This window comes from Lissotriton helveticus, chromosome 2_1 (assembly GCF_964261635.1).
Source record: "Lissotriton helveticus chromosome 2_1, aLisHel1.1, whole genome shotgun sequence".
Taxonomy (NCBI): domain Eukaryota; kingdom Metazoa; phylum Chordata; class Amphibia; order Caudata; family Salamandridae; genus Lissotriton; species Lissotriton helveticus.
Window position 1 is genome coordinate 1,443,334,621 of NC_136059.1, and position 20,694 is coordinate 1,443,355,314.

Genomic DNA, 20,694 nt, shown 5'->3' on the forward strand with positions numbered 1-20,694 from the left:
TCCATAGTTCGTGTACGCAAGTGCCTTGCTGCCTCCATCATTAAAATGTTCATCCCGGTTGGGAAAAGGTGATGTCAGCTTTGCCAGCCGCCTGCCAGTATCTCCTTGTGGCTCAGGCCCCCCGCCTTCCTATAAATGTCCAAATGCCGAACATACAGGATCCGCACTTCCGCGGTGGGACCATTCCGCGACCGGACCGGCCGCAATTTATTCTTTCCACCAAGTTGCCCTTGTGGAATGGTCGCACAGGTAAGGGTTACCGCTCAGCACGCCACAGGCAGCAGGAAGTCAGCAAACATTAATCCCTTTTGAAGCCATACGCGTTTCGAGCTTGAGAGCTCTTGTTCACTGGCAATGACGGGGGAAGCAAGCGTGTGTTTGAACATCTAATTTATTTCAATAGAAGTCCCGCCCCCGTGGGCGTTACCACACAGGCATTCTGGTCATGTTAGTTCCTGGGTGGAAAGACTCCATAGTTCGTGTACGCAAGTGCCTTGCTGCCTCCATCATTAAAATGTTCATCCCGGTTGGGAAAAGGTGATGTCAGCTTTGCCAGCCGCCTGCCAGTATCTCCTTGTGGCTCAGGCCCCCCGCCTTCCTATAAATGTCCAAATGCCGAACATACAGGATCCGCACTTCCGCGGTGGGACCATTCCGCGACCGGACCGGCCGCAATTTATTCTTTCCACCAAGTTGCCCTTGTGGAATGGTCGCACAGGTAAGGGTTACCGCTCAGCACGCCACAGGCAGCAGGAAGTCAGCAAACATTAATCCCTTTTGAAGCCATACGCGTTTCGAGCTTGAGAGCTCTTGTTCACTGGCAATGACGGGGGAAGCAAGCGTGTGTTTGAACATCTAATTTATTTCAATAGAAGTCCCGCCCCCGTGGGCGTTACCACACAGGCATTCTGGTCATGTTAGTTCCTGGGTGGAAAGACTCCATAGTTCGTGTACGCAAGTGCCTTGCTGCCTCCATCATTAAAATGTTCATCCCGGTTGGGAAAAGGTGATGTCAGCTTTGCCGGTCGCGGAATGGTCCCACCGCGGAAGTGCGGATCCTGTATGTTCGGCATTTGGACATTTATAGGAAGGCGGGGGGCCTGAGCCACAAGGAGATACTGGCAGGCGGCTGGCAAAGCTGACATCACCTTTTCCCAACCGGGATGAACATTTTAATGATGGAGGCAGCAAGGCACTTGCGTACACGAACTATGGAGTCTTTCCACCCAGGAACTAACATGACCAGAATGCCTGTGTGGTAACGCCCACGGGGGCGGGACTTCTATTGAAATAAATTAGATGTTCAAACACACGCTTGCTTCCCCCGTCATTGCCAGTGAACAAGAGCTCTCAAGCTCGAAACGCGTATGGCTTCAAAAGGGATTAATGTTTGCTGACTTCCTGCTGCCTGTGGCGTGCTGAGCGGTAACCCTTACCTGTGCGACCATTCCACAAGGGCAACTTGGTGGAAAGAATAAATTGCGGCCGGTCCGGTCGCGGAATGGTCCCACCGCGGAAGTGCGGATCCTGTATGTTCGGCATTTGGACATTTATAGGAAGGCGGGGGGCCTGAGCCACAAGGAGATACTGGCAGGCGGCTGGCAAAGCTGACATCACCTTTTCCCAACCGGGATGAACATTTTAATGATGGAGGCAGCAAGGCACTTGCGTACACGAACTATGGAGTCTTTCCACCCAGGAACTAACATGACCAGAATGCCTGTGTGGTAACGCCCACGGGGGCGGGACTTCTATTGAAATAAATTAGATGTTCAAACACACGCTTGCTTCCCCCGTCATTGCCAGTGAACAAGAGCTCTCAAGCTCGAAACGCGTATGGCTTCAAAAGGGATTAATGTTTGCTGACTTCCTGCTGCCTGTGGCGTGCTGAGCGGTAACCCTTACCTGTGCGACCATTCCACAAGGGCAACTTGGTGGAAAGAATAAATTGCGGCCGGTCCGGTCGCGGAATGGTCCCACCGCGGAAGTGCGGATCCTGTATGTTCGGCATTTGGACATTTATAGGAAGGCGGGGGGCCTGAGCCACAAGGAGATACTGGCAGGCGGCTGGCAAAGCTGACATCACCTTTTCCCAACCGGGATGAACATTTTAATGATGGAGGCAGCAAGGCACTTGCGTACACGAACTATGGAGTCTTTCCACCCAGGAACTAACATGACCAGAATGCCTGTGTGGTAACGCCCACGGGGGCGGGACTTCTATTGAAATAAATTAGATGTTCAAACACACGCTTGCTTCCCCCGTCATTGCCAGTGAACAAGAGCTCTCAAGCTCGAAACGCGTATGGCTTCAAAAGGGATTAATGTTTGCTGACTTCCTGCTGCCTGTGGCGTGCTGAGCGGTAACCCTTACCTGTGCGACCATTCCACAAGGGCAACTTGGTGGAAAGAATAAATTGCGGCCGGTCCGGTCGCGGAATGGTCCCACCGCGGAAGTGCGGATCCTGTATGTTCGGCATTTGGACATTTATAGGAAGGCGGGGGGCCTGAGCCACAAGGAGATACTGGCAGGCGGCTGGCAAAGCTGACATCACCTTTTCCCAACCGGGATGAACATTTTAATGATGGAGGCAGCAAGGCACTTGCGTACACGAACTATGGAGTCTTTCCACCCAGGAACTAACATGACCAGAATGCCTGTGTGGTAACGCCCACGGGGGCGGGACTTCTATTGAAATAAATTAGATGTTCAAACACACGCTTGCTTCCCCCGTCATTGCCAGTGAACAAGAGCTCTCAAGCTCGAAACGCGTATGGCTTCAAAAGGGATTAATGTTTGCTGACTTCCTGCTGCCTGTGGCGTGCTGAGCGGTAACCCTTACCTGTGCGACCATTCCACAAGGGCAACTTGGTGGAAAGAATATATATATATATATATATATATATATATATATATATATATACCTGCAGTATAGGTTACAATGTACCTATAGCAGTATGTCTCAGAAAAAATGCCATTTGTATTATTTGTCTTAATTAGGTTCCTAGCAACATGAGCCTTCTGAACTTCTAGGGTAGTAATTGCCAATCCGCAATGAACTCAATCGGAGTTCTCCTCCTCGTTTCCCCAACCGCAGGCTCAGCTCATGATGCTAGGAACCTAATTAAGACAAATAACATTTACCCAGTACTTGCAAAGTTCTGATTTTTCTTCACATTCTTTGACAAACTCTACGAACGTGGTTTTCAGGTTTTCTGATTTTTGTACTGAATGTATTGAACATTATCTAGCTTTGCATTATGTCTTTTGAATGAAGTGCACCCTGTGCCTTGTGCACTTCTGAGATAAGATATACAAAACCTAATTTGTCTATAGTTTGACAGATCGAAATAAATAATTTACCTTTGCCCTACATCACTTAAAAGAGAAAAATTGTTCATTTTAATATATGTGGATGCATTTACATAATACATAATCAGACATGACACTTAAATTGTTATATAAAAATACATTCAATAAAACATTGTAACAATGTTTAAAAAAATGGTGTAAAAATTAGCAAATTTTAAATGGATATTTGCTAAGAGTTATTGAAGTTACAGTAATTCTTTCCCTCTAATAGCCCATGCTGCATATAAATATGCTGATACTGTGACCACTACCACTGAGGTGGTCTCAGTATTGCGGTGTGGCAGGAGTTGGCATTGCTCTCACCCAACAGAAGTAGCTTTTCTCTCTGTTCCTGCCTGACGGAGTAATTCTATCTTTCCTGGCCCATGCTCTCATGGGGCAGGGAGAACGATGTGTGCTACTGCCTGGTAGGAGTTCAGAATTCTTCCCTTCCTGCGTTCTACTGGGCGGGGAATCAAATGTCCTGGTGATGGGATTTCCCGGGGCCAAGAAAAGGGGCAGTGATTGAGGGCTGCACTGTCCCCTCCTCTGTGTATATATGTGAATTGGCCTAGGGGAATGGGGTCCCTGGAGCCCAGAGAAGGGTTGGGGAAGGGTACTAGATGCCCCCTCCTAATAAAAATCTTTTTATTTAAAAGGGCAGGATTCCACATTTTTTAAATTGTATTTTACTATCAATTCGGAGATCAGCAAGGTCCTCAGGAAAGGTTCCCTCAGCAGCTGAAGTAGTCTTCAGGCAGGTCAAGGCACTTTTATCCTTTGCAGGGCTTACTTATGGAAGTGGTCCGAATGCAAGGGTCGAAGGATGCTAAAGATGCGCAAAGGATGCTGTGGTTGCGATGTGGTAGATGGGGGTGTTGCGGCGACTACACCTCATTCTACGAAGGGGGTGTGGCAGTCTTGTTCACAGGGTCAAAGCACCGTGACGTTCTCTCGGTGCTGGCAGAGGTCAAGTCTCCATTGGACTGCTAGTCATGCAGTATCATGGTTTTAGGTAAATCTTTCTTGGGTCGATAACTCGTCCTCTGGAGGTCCCAGCTGCACTCCAAGGACATGCCCAGGTTCTGCAAATTCGGATGGCAGTCCTCCTTCGGTCTTTCTCCACTTTAGTCAAGATCTGAGTTCATGGTTCCAGGGGTGCCCTAATTATGCTCAGAAAATACCGTCATGGCAGGATGCGATTGGTAGCCAATAGTCTACCAGTTTCCCTCACACGTGATGACCACTTTTTGCGAAGGTTTTATCTAGGCATCCCAATATGCACCATTCTTCCCTCTTCCAAAATGGCAGGACCCCTCGCCCGGCTCGTGGAGCTCCCTAGCCTAACCCAGAGGTGTGGCGACCAAGCGGCTAAACTCCCCATGAAACTCGGTTTGGCTACTGGTTTCTCTCCTGTCCCTAGTGCCGGCCTGTCTGCCTGAAAAATGGAGCAGCCTATCTTCCAAGTGCTACCCATTTGCTCTTCAAAGGGTGAGCAAATTGGAAAAAAAACTAAAAAATGGAGCAATCTGTTTGATCGATTGTACTTTTTTCTTGTCACCCAACCCATAGTTCAAAAACATAAAAATTCACCAGTTGTACTTTACTGAGCTAACTATTATAACTGTCGCCCCCGCCATGCACTACTTATGACTTTGCATGTTGTATCCTTCATGACATGTTAAATGACATCATTGTGACACCATCTTTTAGGGTTTGTGTCCGTGAAGTAATTCAATACACTTCAGATTTGGCTAATTTTCTATTCACATTTATCGGATTAACGTCTAAAAGACTTCACATCATCTGGTATACAGTTGCAACTGTAAAGACTCTTTCTTCCAGGCCCTTTGGACAACGCACTGTGTTTAGTGACACGTTGCTAAGACGGGCATACTTGCATTCAACTTTACAGCCTTGCTCACAACACCGGTGGAGATTAACCAGTTCTAAGTAGGGCACCCATAATTTCCCTATTATTCAATAAAATTCAAAGCCCTAAAATCTTGAGCAAAGTTTGAGAAATCAACATACACTCGTTGTAAATGCCCTCACTGCAGAGAATTTGTCTGTAGTACTGCCTGCATCTATTTAATGAGGGCATGTGCTCACGTATCCACTTGTGGATTATATTTGTGAACAGGCTTGGCCTTTCTCCCAGATTTTTTGAGAGCAGACTATGGCTTCAAGGCTCAATAGTATGAAACATACCACTGCAACCCACATTAGATGCAATCAACCTTTATCTTGTTTAGCCAGGAGTAGTTCTCACAACCTTTAGTGATTTGTAAAAAGGCGCCCAACATAACGTTCAACATTAACAATTATGCTTTCCTCCAGGGTTTAGGCTATTTTCATGGTACGGACCCAATCATGTACACTCTGGTTGGGGAAACGCTCGCAGTCACAGAGGCCAGGACTTTCGTGCTAGAGGAGCTACAGAGGGGCACACGCTTCAGGAGAACCACGCTCCCCAGAGGACAGCGGGGCTAACAGCCGCCCTACCGCCACGCCCCTGACCCAGGCGAAGGTGCACAAATACCTCTCGCGTTTCCTCCACGGGAAACGCTCGCAGTCACAGAGGCTTGGACTTTCCTGCTAGAGGAGCTACAGAGGGGCACACGTTTTGGGAGAACCACGCTCCCCAGAGGACAGCGGGGCTAACAGCCGCCCTACCGCCACGCCCCTGACCGAGGCGAAGGTGCACAAATACCTCTCGCGTTTCCCGCTCCGCGGGAAACGCTCGCAGTCACAGAGGCTTGGACTTTCCTGCTAGAGGAGCTACAGAGGGGCAAACACTTCGGGAGAACCACACTCCCCAGAGGACAGCGGGGCTAACAGCCGCCCCCGCAGGAGTATTTAATTGACGTATCACTCCAGTCCCGCGGGACGCGCTCCGGGCGAAGCCCGGGCCAAGTGCGGGCCCGTTTGAGACCGGCTCGAGGACAGGACGGTGCCACTCCCTTACAACGATTGCCAAGGTTAGTTTATAGCCGTTACTGGGGGCCCTCTACGGTTTTGCTACCTGTACGTAGGCTGTCTGCCGTTTGAGGGTTTCTTCATTGGATTATTAACTGTAGTAAGATTATATCTATTGTCATAAAATGTCTTCAAAGGCTGTGAAGGGATGGAAAATGGTCCCGACTGGTACTACTGTTATGGGAACGTTGGACCAATTCAATGTACAGGCTTCATCAATTGTAGCCCGTGAAATCGATCGTACAGAGAAAAGGCTGTCACTGGATCCTGCAGTTATTAAAAGGTCCTCAATAGGACCACTGGCAAGGGTGGTGTCTCCTATTACTATTGCACGCTCTGATCCTCCCTTTAGTGAAGGTGCTGGGGTGAACCACGGTACCCATTCTGTTCTCATACATTCAGCCCATGGGGAGTCTGTCCATTCATGTCCCACCCAAGGTAATATGCAGGATGTACGAACTGGTTCCATAGAACGCAGCATTTTGCTTGACCCCATGGAAAGTACTGTAAGGGCCCGCCCCACGCGAGGTGTAAAATCTGTACAACCAATACCGGTGACCAAAAGGAAGCGTGGGGGTGCAGCCCATAAGGGAAGAAAAGCTAAAATTAAGAAGACAAATGCTCTAGTTGAAACTCCTGGGGTTATATCTACATCTTTAAATAAGAGTGCTGAGGTCCTGTCCCCGATGGCAGCTGTGACGGACCCAGTGACGCCACCCGGGATGGAAACTCCATTGGATTGGCCACAGGAAACGTGGGACAAACTTGAGCAGCTTTTCTATACGTCTTGTATTCCAATCTATAATAGACTGGACTCCATAGAAAAGAGACTTACAACCCTTGAAGCTGCAGGGGCCATGGCCAAAGACATTGGTGGGTCTGTGGTTAATACAAGGTGTGGGCATGGGACCGTGGAAGTTTCTGAGGCTATCCCAAATTCTAACCCTCCATGCAGTCAACGCAGGTAGCGGTACCGAGAAGTAATGCCGCCATGACTGTTAGTGACTCAACCTGGGTGGTTCTAACTTGGGGATCCAACACCCAGGTTGTAGTAAAAGGGTGTCCAATGACCCATCGCTAGACTGTCTTCCATGTTTAGACCTCCCCTTGGCCTCCGCTCCATATGTGTGTATTTTGACGGGGGTTCCCTCACTAAGACCAGGCCAACGAGAGGATTATCCAGACCTGAAAAATAAGTGTATTCATTGGCTCAACATGAATCGGTCTCTACCCCCTAGGGTATCGGCGAAATCCTATTTGCAAGAAGGGTGGATTGGGTTGGGTCAAGATGTAAAACTATAAAGGGGGATAGTATTATCATTAATTTCAGGGATACCAGAGTTGTTGAGCACATTTGTAGCTAGGATTATCATGGTATGGACTCCCTTATTAAACCATTCCCGCTAACATATTTTTATACAGTTACTTGGCTAGGTCCCTTGAACGCCTAGGTCCTAGGAGTCACGCTATAGGCAGATATGGGGTGGTCTAAACAAATTGATGTGGCCACGTTAAAGCATAAACAGCAGGTCCTTGCAGCTAAATTTATATCTTCTTTCTCTAAGCCGATCAGCCCATTGATGGAGATCTATGGCATGAAAATGCTAAGCTCCGCTCTTTACGGAGCTGAGCTCTGGGGGTTTACGAATTTATCTACCCTATCTGCAGCTGAAAATTCCTTTCTTCGAAAGGTCACCAGTGTCCCGAAAAGTACACATATACGCCCATTGCTGCTAGACCTGGGTAGGAAAGCAGTAATGGATGTGGCGAAACTCCGCCCCCTTTTATATTGGCGAAGACTGTGGTGTACAGCTGAACTTTTATGCCAAGGGTCTTAAAGATGTAATGGCTACTGATCGTTTTCATAAGGTTAAATGGTTGAGAGAGATCAGGTCGTTGTTGGTGAACCTAGGTCTGAGTGAATTATGGGCCGATCCCCTTAACGCTCCTTTTCCGTCAAAGAAGATTTTGAAGGAGATGTACTGGGATATGATAATAGTAACAGTATGCTCTAATGGCTCAGTAAAGCATTTGACAGGCCGGTTCATAGAATTTAAGACAAGGCCTGCATTAGAACAGTACTGGGATGTCATTGAGAAACCATTTGACAGGAAGTTGTACTTCCAGCTGAGGGCTGGTACCCTACCTGTCAGGACATTTACCAGCAAATGGGCAGGGGTCACTGTGAACGCATGTCCAAAGTGCCATGATAGACAAGAAACGGTCAGTCACCTGTTGTTTTTTTGCCCACTATACAAGAAACCTTGTGCCATGTGGGTAATACCAATTTGCAAGCTATTAGGCTTTAGTAGGCATAAAGAGGCGCTGATAGTCCTTACCACGGACCCAGCGCTACCAATTGCAATTGCTTCGACCATCTTGCAGCCACCCTTTGGAATTCACTACCACTGCCTGTTAGGCAGAGCCCAGATCTCCTTACCTTCAGACACTCTCTTAAGACCTGGCTTTTTAAACAGGCTTACTTCTAGAGTATTATTTTTGTGTTATGTTCTCTTCCGATAGCGCCATGAAGCCTACGGGCGTACGCGCGCTTAATAAATAAATTTTAACATAACATAACAGTGGCCAAGTTCTTGGGTTGGGCCTGGTCTCTCCGTGCTAGGGTGCTTTCCTAGGACTACCCAAATGATCTATCCCCTTAATGTCACCCTGCATTCCTTGTAATGAACTGGAGTTATGAAATGCTTGGGGCTAATGTTGAATTTTATGGAATTGTATATTTTAATAATTGTAGGAAGGGGCGATCCCCGAGGGTCGGGTTGTGCTCACCCAACCACACCCGGACCCACCTCTCCCCCAGAACTTGCCGAGTCTTGACTGTCTGGTCCTCACCGGGGAGGACTTCGGGTCTAGGATCGTACACACTGAGCTCACACCACACTACGAACAGACACCACACCGGTGGGTTTTAGTAACAAGATCTTTATATAGCAAAATAGGGAGGTAGCACTCTTATATACACAGGGGTCAAGGGACCACAAAGTCTTGGAGGATTCGGGAAGGGAGAAGCGGGACAGTCTTTGAGTCTCTGGGACAGTACGAGGCGTACCCTACGCACAGCTCTCAATCCTCGAGCCGGGGGGTACGGGATGATGGTCGTACTGGCTGCTTCACCTCCGTCGAGTCGGCTCGGTCGTGATGGTGCTCTCGATGGTCCAGCCGGACCAGAGTACTCCTCGAGCCGCGACGAGGTCAGCAGGGCTCGATCTGGAGAAGTTCGTGAGGAGCCGCGACAGCGTCCTCAGGGCTCCGATGGTCTTAGAGGTCGAGCCGCGACAGCGTCAGCAGGGCTCCGATGGTTCAGTTCAGCTTGAGCCGCGACAGCGTCAGCAGGGCTCCGATGGTTCAGTTCAGCTTGAGCCGCGACAGCGTCAGCAGGGCTCAGAGGTTCAGGATGAGTCTTCTTAGGGTGAGCCGCGATCAGATCAGCAGGGCTTCGGGTCCAAGATACAACTGCCCGCTAGTTGTCGGGCGGGCCCAGTTATAGTCCTTCTGCGCTTTGATCTCCGGACCCTCGCAGGCAGACGTCTCAAGCCCTGGGGGCGGGTCGTTGGCGAGGTCCGGCGGTTGGCTCTTTGATCCCTTTGAAAGATGGGTCTGGGAATTCCCAGACGCCCAGCGGGTCTGGAGCCAGCCCTCGGGGAGGCCAGAGGGGTGATCGAAACTGGCCCATAGGGGAGGGCCAAAGGTGGGACAGATACCAGCCCCTCAGGGGAGGCCGGAGGTGTCATCGAAACTCCCTGGCTTATCTCACTCGGGAGCCCTTTACCCCCCAGCCGGGACTGGCGCGCCTTGGGAGGCGGGGTTCCACTGGGGCCGGGGTCACGCTAGGCCCAGGGAGACAGGGATGTCGGGCCGGGAAGATGGCGTCCGGGCCTTGTGGGGCATGCAATGTTAGGCGCTCGGAGCCGGGAGCGGGACGGGGACATGCGGCCTGGTCGTGGGTTTACGGGGGTTCGGCCTCATCAGGGGTGAGACGTCCAGGCTGCTGGGGGCAGGCTATTCTTGCAGGGACGCTGCGCAGGGGCTCAGGGTGCAGGCCTACGCTCGCAGGGTTCTGAGGGACAGAGACGGGCCACGCCACGAGGCCGGGTCCAACACGCGTCCCCCCCAGCTGAAGGCGGGGAGAACTACCCATCCTCTTGGGGGTTCTCTTCGCTGAGGCGGAAGAATCGGGACAGGCCGTCTGCGTTGGCGTGGTCAGCACCAGGCCGGTGCTCAACAGTGAAGTCCATCCCCTGGAGGGAGATGGACCAGCGCAGCAATTTGGGATTCTCCCCTCTCATCTGCATTAGCCACCGGAGGGGTCGGTGGTCGGTCTGGACCCGGAAGTGAGTACCGAACAGGTAGGGCCTCAGCTTCTTTAGGGCCCAAACCACCGCGAACGCCTCCCGCTCGATGGTGCTCCACCTTTGTTCTCGAGGGAGTAGCCTCCGGCTAAGGAATGCTACGGGTTGGTCTAGGCCGCTCTCGTTCACCTGGGACAGGACCGCTCCGATGCCATGCTCGGACGCGTCCGTCTGGACTACAAACTCTCGGGAGTAGTCGGGGGCCTGTAGGATGGGGGCGGTGCACATGGCATCCTTCAGCGTTTCGAACGCCTCCTGGCAGGCGGAGGTCCAGCTGACTTTCTTCGGCTGGGTCTTGGAGGTTAGTTCCGTGAGGGGGGCTACGATGCTGCCGTAACTCTTAATGAACCAGCGGTAGTACCCCGTGAGCCCTAGAAACGCCCGCACTTCCGTCTGGGTCGTGGGGGCCTCCCAGGCCACGATGGCATCGATCTTGGGCTGGAGGGGGGCTACGAGGCCGCTTCCGACCTGGTGCCCAAGGTAGATTACGGACCCTTGTCCGATCTGGCACTTGCTTGCCTTAATGGTGAGACCTGCCCCCCTCAGGGCGGTCAGCACCGCCCGGAGGTGCTGGAGGTGCTCGGGCCAGCGGGAACTGTACACCGCGATATCGTCCAGATACGCAGCGCTGAACTCTTCCAACCCCGCCAGGACCTGGTTCACCAGCCTCTGGAAGGTGGCGGGGGCGTTCTTCATCCCGAAGGGCATCACCCGGAAATGGTAGTGACCATCCGGGGTGGAAAAAGCGGACCTTTCCTTAGCTCCCTCGGTGAGGGCGATCTGCCAGTATCCACTGGTCAGGTCGAATGTGCTAAGGAAGCGAGCAGCCCCGAGGCGATCGATAAGCTCGTCGGCTCGGGGGATGGGATGAGCATCAGTTCTGGTGACTGCGTTGAGCCCGCGGTAGTCAACGCAGAACCTCAGCTCAGGAACAGCACCGGGGGCGGCTGCCTTTGGGACCAGGACCACGGGGCTAGCCCATGGGCTGTCAGAGGCTTCGACCACCCCGAGGGTCAACATCTTCGATACCTCGGCCTTGATACAGGCCCGGACTCGGTCAGGGACGCGGTAGGCTCTGTGCCGTACCGGGGGGCTGTCCCCGGTGTCCACGTCGTGGACACACCAGTTGGTGACGCCGGGGGTGAGGGAGAAGAGGTCTGAGAACTTTCCCAACAACTGGCGACAGTCCTCACGCTGCTCGGGAGAGAGGGAGGAGGAGAGACTCACCCCCTCTACGGAGCCATCTTTCGCTTTCGTGGACAGGAGATCGGGGAGAGGCTCCGTTTCTTCTTCTTCCCCATCGTCCGTGGCGAGGAGCAAACTCAACTCGGACCGGGCGAAGTGGGGCTTGAGGCGGTTCACGTGAAGGACCCGCAAGGGGTTCCTGGGGGACTCTACATCGATGAGGTAGGTCACTTGGCTCTTGCGTTCGATCACCTTGAAGGGCCCTGTCCACTTGTCTTGCAGGGCACAGGGCTCTACGGGGGCCATCACCCAGACCCGTTGTCCGGGCTGGAACTCGACCAGAGTGGCATTCTGGTCATACCACCGTTTCATTTCTTCTTGACTGGCCTCGAGGTTGGCCTCGGCCAGCTCTCGGAACTTCCTCGTTTGGTTCCGGAGGGCCAAGATGTATCGAAACACATCGGGAGGGGGCTCTGGGGCCGCCGCCTCCCACCCCTCCTTGACCAGGGTGAGGGGTCCTCGGACGGGGTGCCCGTAGAGCAGCTCGAAGGGGCTGAACCCCAGGGACTTCTGGGGGACTTCGCGGTACACGAAGAGGAGACAGGGGAGGAGGACGTCCCACTTACGTCTCAGGGGCTCTTCGAGACCCATGATCATCCCTTTGAGGGTCTGGTTGAAGCGTTCCACCAGACCGTTCCCCTGGGGGTGATATGGGGTGGTGAACTTGTAGGTCACCCCACATTCAAGTCAAGTCAAGTCATAAAATTTGTATAGCGCACTACATACCCAGAGGGTTTCAAGGCGCTTAGGAAGGGGAGGAGGATTATTTGTCAAATATCCACGTTTTAAGCTGCTTTCTGAACGCTAGGTGATTCTGGGTGAGGCGAAGGTAAGCGGGGAGTGAGTTCCATGTTTTGGCAGCCAGGTATGAAAAGGATCTGCCTCCCATGGTGGTTTTGTTGATGCGAGGTACAGTGGCGAAGGCTTGGCTGGAAGAGCGAAGTTGGCGGGAGGGGGTGTAGAAGGACAGTCGAGAGTTGAGGCAATCTGGTCCGATGTCGTAGAGTGATTTGTGAGCGTGGGTAAGCAGTCGGAAAGTGATCCTCTTATTGACGGGTAGCCAGTGGAGGTCTTTAAGGTGACCAGAGATGTGTTCGTTGCGTGGGATGTCTAATATGAGCCTGGCTGAGGCGTTTTGGATTCGTTGTAGTTTCTTCTGGAGTTTAGCGGTGGTACCTGCGTAGAGGGTGTTTCCGTAGTCCAGTCGGCTCGTGACTAGAGCGTGGGTGACTGTTTTCCTTGTTTCGGAGGGGATCCAGCGAAATGTTTTTCTGAGCATGCGAAGGATGTTAAAGCAGGAAGAGGATACGGAGTTGACTTGTCTGTTCATTGAGAGTGAGGAATCTAGGATGACGCCAAGGTTCCGTGCGTGGTCTGTCGGGATGGGTGCTTTTCCGAGGGCTTCCGGCCACCAGGAGTCGTCCCATGCAGAGGGGGAAGTACCTAAGATGAGGACTTCTGTTTTGTCTGAGTTCAGTTTCAGACGGCTTTGTTTCATCCATTCGGCGACTTCTTTCATTCCTTCGTGTAGGTTAGTTTTGGAGGTGCTGGGGTCCTTGGTGAGAGAAAGGATCAGTTGAGTGTCATCCGCGTAAGAGATGATGTTGAGGTTGTGTTGGCGGGCGATGGCCGCGAGGGGGCTCATGTATACGTTGAAGAGGGTGGGACTGAGTGAGGATCCTTGAGGTACTCCGCAGATGATTTCAGAGGCCTCGGACTTGAATGGTGGGAGGCGGACTCTCTGGGTTCTTCCGGTGAGGAACGAGGTGATCCATTCCAGTGCTTTTCCTTGGATTCCGATGTTTCTGAGGCGTTGTAAAAGGGTGTTGTGGCAGACTGTGTCGAAGGCTGCAGAGAGGTCGAGGAGGATGAGGGCGACTGTGTCTCCATTGTCCAGTAGAGTTCGAATGTCGTCTGTTGCTGCGATGAGGGCGGTCTCAGTGCTGTGTTTGGCTCGGAAGCCAGATTGTGAGGGGTCGAGTGATTTGTTGGCTTCGAGGAAGGCGGCGAGCTGGTTGTTGACAGCTTTCTCGATGACTTTGGCCGGGAATGGAAGAAGCGAGATGGGGCGGTAGTTTTTGAGTTCGGTGGGGTCTGCTGTTGGTTTTTTCAGAAGGGCGGTGAGTTCAGCGTGTTTCCAGTCTTCTGGGAAGGTAGCGGAGTTGAAGGAGCAGTTGATGACGTCTCGGAGGTGCGGAGCTATGACGGAGTCTGCTTTGTTGAAGATGTGGTGAGGGCATGGGTCTGTGGGGGATCCAGAGTGGATGGAATTCATCAGGCGGATGGTGTCCTCAGTGGAGATTGGGTTCCAGGCGTTGAGGGTGTTTACGGGGGGAAGATGGTCAGCAGATGGTAGGGTGGGTTGGCTTCCGGGTTGGTTGTCAAAGCTGTTGTGGATGTCAGCAATCTTGTTGTGGAAAAAAGAGGCTAGGGAGTCGCAGAGGGTTTGAGAGGGGGTGATGTCGTTGGAGTTGGCCGAGGGGTTGGAAAATTCCTTGACGATGTTGAAAAGTTCCTTGCTGTTGTGGGCGTTGTTGTCAAGTCGATCCTTGAATGCTGTTTTCTTGGCTTTTCGGATCAGTTGGTGGTGAGTGCGGGTGGCGCTTTTGAAGGCGTCCTTGGTGCTGGTGGTTGGGTCTTTTTTCCAGGCCTTTTCAAGGGAGCGGCAGAGTTTCTTGGATTTCTTAAGATCATCGTTGAACCATGAGGCCTTCTTGCTGCCAGGTTTGTTTTGACGTTTTTTCAGTGGTGCTAAGGTGTCGGCGGTGTTGGATAACCAAAGGGTGAGGTTGGAGGCGGCTTCGTTGGCGTTAGAAGAGAGGGCTGGGGAGGTTCGAAGGAGCGATGTGGAGATCTGATCCGTGGTGATTTTGTTCCAGTTTCTTTGTAGAGTTGGTTGGAAGTGGATGATGGGTTTCGGCTTGTTGTAGGTGAAGTGAACGCAGCTGTGGTCAGTCCAGAGGAGATCCGTAGTGTGGCTGAAGGAGACATGGTTGCTGGAGGTGAAGATGGGGTCGAGTGTGTGACCTGCGATGTGGGTGGGGGAAGTGACCAGTTGTTTAAGTCCGAGGTTGGCGAGGTTGTCTAAGAGGGTGGCGGCGTTGCGGTCGTTGATCTTTTCAAGGTGGAAGTTGAGGTCTCCCAGCAGGATGTAGTCTTTGGAGGGGAGCGCGTGTGGGGTGATGAAGTCCGTGATGTCTTCACTGAATTTTGCGCGGGGTCCTGGTGGTCTGTAGAGGAGGGTGCCTCTAAGAGTTGTCTTGGGGTCGATGTGGATCTGGAAGTGAAGGTGTTCGGAGTTAGCGAGGTTGGCGTCGGAGCTGGTAGAGATGCGGATGGATTTCTTATGGACGATGGCGATACCTCCTCCTGTATGGTCGGTGCGGTCCTTGCTTGTGATCTTATAGTCATCAGGGATAGCGATGGCGATGTCAGGGGCGGAGGAAGCGTTCATCCATGTTTCCGTTAGGAAGGCGACGTCAGGAGAGATGGTGTCTAGTAGGTTCCAAAGGTCAATGGCGTGCCTGTGGACCGAGCGGGTGTTGAGAAGGATGCATTGTAGGTGGTTGGGGTCGGGAATCTGTGGTGTGGTCGTAGCGGAGATGTTGTCGGTGCCGCTAAATTTGCAGGAGAAGCAGGAGAACGGTCCATGGGTGCGTCCAGGTGCGGCTTGGACGCAGTTGGGGGCGCGACCGGGGTTAAGGGCTAGGAGGGTGGCGGCATCGTAGGTAATGCGGGAGGGCTGGGCAGCGCGAGGGGCAGGGGGTCTGGCGCTGGGCGCGGTCCAGGCGCGGACGGGCGTAGACGGGCTTAACTTTGGCGCACCTTCGGCGCGGGTTGGGCGCGGTCGCTGCGCGTGAACGCTGCGCGCGGGAAGAACTGTCATATATGGATAGTGGAGGGGGAGGGGCGAGGGCGTCTCAGCTGGGAGGCGGGGCGGGCTAGCTACGGAGGACAACAATCACCAAAATGGAGGCGGAGGGGTCTGAGCGCCGATAGCGCTTGGGGAGAACGCAAATGCTGGGATGAATTAGGCAAATAATAAACTATGCAGATAACGCTGGCAAATAAACGTGAAAGAAATGCAAAGCGGCGGTCAGAACACACAAATAATAGACTATGCAGATAACGCTGGCAAGTAAACGTGAAAGAAATGCAAAGCGGCGGTCAGAACACACAAATAATAGACTATGCAGATAACGCTGGCAAATAAACGTGAAAGAAATGCAAAGCGGCGGTCAGAACACAGAGCTGGCAGTAGTTATGGGCAAAGCGCTGCAATAACGATACCACGGCCTCAGGGGAGCGACCACTCTGCTGGGAAGCGGAGATCTAGTCATTGCTGCCAGAGGGACTTCATGTACTTTGAGATGAAGTTTGTCCCTCGGTCGCTGACGACTTCCCGGGGGAATCCCACCCGGGAGAAGATAGCCATGAGGGCCCGCCCCACCACGGGGGCTGTCACCGTCCGGAGGGGAATGGCTTCGGGGTAGCGGGTGGCATGGTCCACCAGTACTAGGATAAAGCGGTGCCCCAAGGAGGTCTGGGGGTCGAGGGGGCCCACGATGTCGATTCCCACCCTCTCAAAGGGGGTACTGACCACGGGGAAGGGTTGGAGAGGAGCCTTGCGCTTCCCCCCGCTCTTTCCGCTGGACTGACAAGTGGGGCAGGACTTACAGTGGGCCTCCACATCGGAGCGCATGCCCGGCCAGTAGAAGTGGGTGACCAGGCGATGGTACGTCTTGTCCTGTCCCAAGTGTCCCGCCAGGGGTACGTCATGGGCCAGGTTCAGGAGAAAGCCTCGGAAGCGTAGTGGGACCACCAGCACTCGGCCGGACCCTAGTTCGGCGGACTTTTGTTCGCTATACAATAGGCCGTTTTCCCAATAGACCAAGTGGGAGCCGGACTGGTCACCGGCGGCCTGGGCGGCGGCCTGCTGCCGCGGCCCAACCAAGGATGGACAGGAGGTCTGCTCTAGGCAGAATTCTTCCCGGGACGGTCCCCCCTCCTGGCGCACCTGGCCCAGCTCAGGGAGGTCGTCCAGACTCGGGGTCGACTCGACGCTAGGGCCGAGGGGACCTGCGTCGGAGGGGAAGCTCTCCCCGGGGAACAGTTCAGGGGCTTCGGAGGGTTCCGGAACCTCGGGGTCCTCAGGGGTCGTTGGGGCCGCCTCTAAGGTCGCCCCGGCGGGGGTGATTCTTCGGGCGGTCATCGACCGGGTACTCACACAGGCCCATTCGGGCAGGCCCACCATCTCCAGGTGGGTCCTCTTCTCAACCCGCTGCCATGGGGAGCTCTCCAGGTCGTTGCCGAGCAGGCAGTCCACGGGCATGTCAGAGCGGACTGCCACTCGTAACTCCCCAGAGACGCCCCTCCACTCGAACGGGACTTGGGCTATCCGGCAGGTGCGGACGGAATTATCGGCTGCGATCACCCTGCAGGAGATGTGAGGGACAATCTGGGCTTCGGTTACTAGATGCCGTTTCACCGCAGTGATACTGGCCCCCGTGTCTCGGAGCGCCCCTATGTGATGGCCATTGACAGTCACCTGCTGTCGATACTTCTCGGTATTGTCGGGTAGGGGGGCTCCTGGGACCATCTCTCTATCACCCAGGGATACTAACATCATGGCTGCGGGGTGAGCTCCCCCGAACTCCTCTTCTCCCTCCTCTTCGTCTAGGGCTACTGAGGTGATGTGGCGCGCTGGGGGGTCTGCCGCGGCAGGCTTTTTGAACAACGGGCAGCGGGGGTCATTGGCATAATGCCCTGGTTGCTGGCAATGGTAGCAGGCTTTGCTGGCTCGGGCCCTGGCCTAGCTGGGGGAAACCCTGCGCGCGCTGTGGGAGGCGAGGTGCCGGGCTGGTTTCTGGGGGGACTACGCGGGGACCCTACCTGGGAACCCCTCTGTCTATTCTGGTTCCCTCCTCCCCTCTGGCGGGAGGACCCCTGTTCATTTTGGCCAGAGTCTCCCCCGGGCCCCCGGGGTACTCTGGTGCTCACCCAGCGATCGGCCTCGACGGCCAGTTTCCGGGGGTCAGCCAACTTGCTGTCCAGGAGGTGCTGCCGGAGTTCCACAAAGCAATTCAGAGACAAATGTTCGTAGGCAATGAGGTCGATGAGCCCCTCGAAGGTGGATACTTTGCTGCCTTTGATCCACCCTTCCAGGGCCCGGCTGTAGAAATTGACATATTCCACCCAGGTGGTGCCAGGGATCTTCTTACAGTCTCTGAAGCGTTGGCGGTACATTTCTGGGGTGAGCCCGTACCTTGTGAGGAGGGCCTCTTTCATGTGGCTGTAGGAGGTCTGTTCGGCAGACGGAAGGTCGAGTAGGGTGTCTCTCCCCTCACTCAGGAATCGACCCCACAGCCCGGCTCCCCAATCTTTCTGCGGAACTCGGTGGGAGGTCATGGCGACCTCGTAGGCCTTGAACCATTGCTGGATGTCATCGTTTTTATAATATTCTTTGACCACATCCTTGGGGATGTGGACCTTGGGTTCCACCGGGGGAATGGCCTCTCGGGTCGCTGCTGTTTTGCTGCCTTCGTTCCGGGCTTTTAGTTCTATTTCCAATATGCTGCGCTCGTGCTCCAGCTGGAGCCTCTTTCCGTCGTGTTCTCGTTGGAGCTTCTTCTCTTCCAGTTCTCCTTGCAGCCGCAACTGCTCGATGGCTAGCTTTTTCTCGGCCAGCTTGAGTTCTCCCTCCATCTTCAAACGGGCTAGTTCTAGCTCGTGGTTTCGGTTGCGTTCTCGGTCGGTCATCTCTTCTTGAGATAGACCTCTCTCCGTGCTGTGAGTCCGCGTCGAGGACTCTGCTCTTTCTCGCTCTGTGGCGTGGGTTTCGATCAGGGGGGCTCCCCCTCCATCGGCTTCTGTCCGTGCTGGAGGTTGGGCTCCGGTCTCCACCCAGGCTGTTAGAGCTTGCTGAAGGTCCTCTTTGGTGTTTAATCCCGTTGACGGGATACGGAGATCCTTGCAGAATTGCTTGAGCTCACGGTGCGAATAGTCTCCCAGAAGCTCCATCTGGAAGGTGGTGTTGTCGGCTGTGACGCTCATGGCTGCTTCTTCGTTCGGGTAGTGTGTCAGTACTGTACGATCGACGTAGGTTCTTATCCCACCGCTGCCACCAATGTAGGAAGGGGCGATCCCCGAGGGTCGGGTTGTGCTCACCCGACCACACCCGGACCCACCTCTCCCCCAGAACTTGCCGAGTCTTGACTGGGAGGTCCTCACGGGGGAGGACTTCGGGTCTAGGATCGTACACACTGAGCTCACACCACACTACGAACAGACACCACACCGGTGGGTTTTAGTAACAAGATCTTTATATAGCAAAATAGGGAGGTAGCACTCTTATATACACAGGGGTCAAGGGACCACAAAGTCTTGGAGGATTCGAGAAGGGAGAAGCGGGACAGTCTTTGAGTCTCTGGGACAGTACGAGGCGTACCCTACGCACAGCTCTCAATCCTCGAGCCGGGGGGTACGGGATGATGGTCGTACTGGCTGCTTCACCTCCGTCGAGTCGGCTCGGTCGTGATGGTGCTCTCGATGGTCCAGCCGGACCAGAGTACTCCTCGAGCCGCGACGAGGTCAGCAGGGCTCGATCTGGAGAAGTTCGTGAGGAGCCGCGACAGCGTCCGCAGGGCTCCGATGGTCTTAGAGGTCGAGCCGCGACAGCGTCAGCAGGGCTCCGATGGTTCAGTTCAGCTTGAGCCGCGACAGCGTCAGCAGGGCTCCGATGGTTCAGTTCAGCTTGAGCCGCGACAGCGTCAGCAGGGCTCAGAGGTTCAGGATGAGTCTTCTTAGGGTCAGCCGCGATCAGATCAGCAGGGCTTCGGGTCCAAGATACAACTGCCCGCTAGTTGTCGGGCGGGCCCAGTTATAGTCCTTCTGCGCTTTGATCTCCGGACCCTCGCAGGCAGAGGTCTCAAGCCCTGGGGGCGGGTCGTTGGCGAGGTCCGGCGGTTGGCTCTTTGATCCCTTTGAAAGATGGGTCCGGGAATTCCCAGACGCCCAGCGGGTCTGGAGCCAGCCCTCGGGGAGGCCAGAGGGGTGATCGAAACTGGCCCATAGGGGAGGGCCAAAGGTGGGACAGATACCAGCCCCTCAGGGGAGGCCGGAGGTGTCATCGAAACTCCCTGGCTTATCTCACTCGGGAGCCCTTTACCCCCCAGCCGGGACTGGCGCGCCTTGGGAGGCGGGGTTCCACTGGGGCCGGGGTCACGCTAGGCCCAGGGAGACAGGGATGTCGGGACGGGAAGATGGCGTCCGGGCCTTGTGGGGCATGCAATGTTAGGCGCTCGGAGCCGGGAGCGGGACGGGGACATGTGGGTTTACGGGGGTTCGGCCTCATCAGGGGTGAGACGTCCAGGCTGCTGGGGGCAGGCTATTCTTGCAGGGACGCTGCGCAGGGGCTCAGGGTGCAGGCCTACGCTCGCAGGGTTCTGAGGGACAGAGACGGGCCACGCCACGAGGCCGGGTCCAACAATAATTACTTTTTAGATGTACATTACGCGGCAGATTTCCAATGTTTAATACTTTCTTAAATTGTTTTTAAGAGCTTGAATATTTATAGATTTTAAATTGTATGTTGTATTATCTATATTGTGCTTTTATGACAAATCTGTCGCATAAAGCTATTTGAACCTGTACACACTACCTCTGTGCTGTATATGACGATGGTGTCCTCAAGGATGTAATTTGATCCTTAAAAAGCTATTTGATACAGGAGCGTCATAATTCCTAATA

General features: G+C 53.8%; 1 protein-coding gene across 1 annotated transcript in view; it reads left to right on the forward strand.

Moving 5' to 3' along the window:
* Positions 1 to 20,694, forward strand: part of FRAS1 (Fraser extracellular matrix complex subunit 1) — a 1,313,599-nt gene that overhangs the window by 168,328 nt on the left and 1,124,577 nt on the right. The window lies entirely within an intron of this gene.